The 2,171-nt window shown below is 37.4% G+C and overlaps 1 pseudogene; it reads left to right on the forward strand.

Moving 5' to 3' along the window:
• The first annotated feature begins 982 nt into the window (after positions 1-982).
• Positions 983-1,914, forward strand: LOC123938076 (annotated as a pseudogene).
• Positions 1,915-2,171: the final 257 nt, after the last annotated feature.

The raw sequence follows: 2,171 nt of genomic DNA on the forward strand, positions 1-2,171 counted from the left end.
CCATCACCAGGCTAATATTGCCTCTCCTAAGCCCAATGAGGGTAATTACAAATGTCTAAACTACAATTCAAGAGTATTATCCTGCTTCTACCTGTGTCTCTGGAAGAGATTTTCAATTGATTGGCTATGCTGCCATCTACTGTATAGAAACTAAAGTACAGAAAAAGGGAAAAAGCATCTTCTCTAATACTACAATGCCTTGACCTAGTCCAAAATCTGGAATTAAGACAGGTCTTTTATAAAAGAGTAATAATTATTCAAGAAAAGAAATTAGGAATGAAAATCTGTGCATTTAACTTTGGGTTCTCTAGAGCTTTGAAAAATGTAAAGATGATTAACGGAAGATAGAATATTCAAATACTTTACAATTAGTGTGGATCTCACAAAGTCTGTTCAAGGCTAGTGATTTTGGGTGGTGGACATATTTTTAAGGAAGGTACAGAAATAAAAAGAATATCAGAGGTAGAGTATGAACATTTTCCTGGCTGCAGTAGTGTCATTTGGAGAAGACCAGAAATTAATGATGTAGTAGAGAGCTACATAATAGAGGACTTAGAATTTAGCATATGCAAAGTTTTTGAGTCAAATAATACAGTCATTACCATAAATATGCTGTGTTGAGAGACACTAGGAAACAGAGATTCCTATGACATTTTTGTAAATTCTGAGAGATGTGCATAGCCAAGAGTTATAGAGAGAATGATGTTTTAGTTATGTGGTTTATTTTTTGTTGGCTGTGATACTAGGATTTATACTTAAGATCACTTGTTGTAGTGCTTACCAAAGAAAATTGGAAGGGAGCTTTCAATTCAGATATTAAACTTGATTCTATCGAAGCTTCAGTATTGAAAAAAAAGACAATTCATTCTAAACAAACATTCGCAAAATAAGAGTTCCCTTTTATAACCCTGTTTTGTCTATTTCTTGTTTTGTGCTTTGTTTTTGTCTTTTTCTTTCAAAGGAATTAAAACAGTACAGTTTCATGGAGAAATGGAACCAAACTTCAGATGATTTCATTTTGTTGGGGTTGTTTCCCTCCAATCAAACTGGCCTGCTTCTCTTGTTTCTTATCCTCTTCATATTCGTTCTTGCCTCAGTGGGTAACTCAACCATGATTCACCTCATACGCTTAGATCATCAGCTTCACACACCAATGTACTTTCTCCTCAGCCAGCTGTCCCTCATGGACCTAATGTATATCACCACCACTGTCCCAAAGATGGCATTCAACTTCCTGTCCGGCCAGAAACGTATCTCCTTCCCGGGATGTGGGGTGCAAAGCTTCTTCTTCCTGACCATGGCATGTTCTGAAGGATATGCTCCATGGCCTATGACCGTTATGTGGCCATCTGTCACTCCCTCCATTATCCCATCTGTATGAGTAAAATGATGTGTGTGAAAATGACCATAGGATCTTGGATTTTGGGGTCTATCAACTCCTTGGCACACACTGTCTATGCCCTCCATATTCCTTACTGCCAGTCCAGGGCCACTGATCACTTCTTCTGTGATGTACCAGCCATGTTGCCTTTGGCCTGTATAGACACCTGGGTCTATGAGTACATGGTTTTTGTGAGTACAAGTCTGTTTCTCCTCTTTCCTTTCCTTGGCATTACTGCTTCCTATGGACGGGTTCTTTTTGCTATTTACCACATGCACTCAAAGGAAGGAAGAAAAAAGTCCTTCACCACCTGTTCAACACATTTAACTGTAGTAACCTTTTACTATGCACCTTTTGTCTACACCTACCTTCGGCCCAGGAATTTTTGGTCACCAGCAGAAGATAAGATTCTGGCAGTCTTCTACACCATACTCATCCCTATGCTCAATCCCCTTATCTACAGCCTGAGGAATAAGGAAGTCCTAGGGGCCATGACAAGAGAGTTTTGGATATTCTCTACCAAGAAGGAATAATCATGGTTGTCCTTTCCTTATTTTCATTTTCCAGGTTAATTAGAACACCCTAGAGCAGCACTACCTAATAGAAATATAATGTGAGCTACAAGTAACTTAAACATTTGTAGCAGCCACATTTGATAAGTGAAATTGGTTTAAGTAATATAATGATTTAATTTGAAACATTAAAATTAATACTGAAATTAACAATAATATTAATGAAATATACTATATTATTTGCTATGTTTGTGCATATTTCTACTTATATGGACATG

Source organism: Meles meles, chromosome 3 (genome assembly GCF_922984935.1).
Source record: "Meles meles chromosome 3, mMelMel3.1 paternal haplotype, whole genome shotgun sequence".
Classification (NCBI taxonomy): Eukaryota; Metazoa; Chordata; class Mammalia; order Carnivora; family Mustelidae; genus Meles; species Meles meles.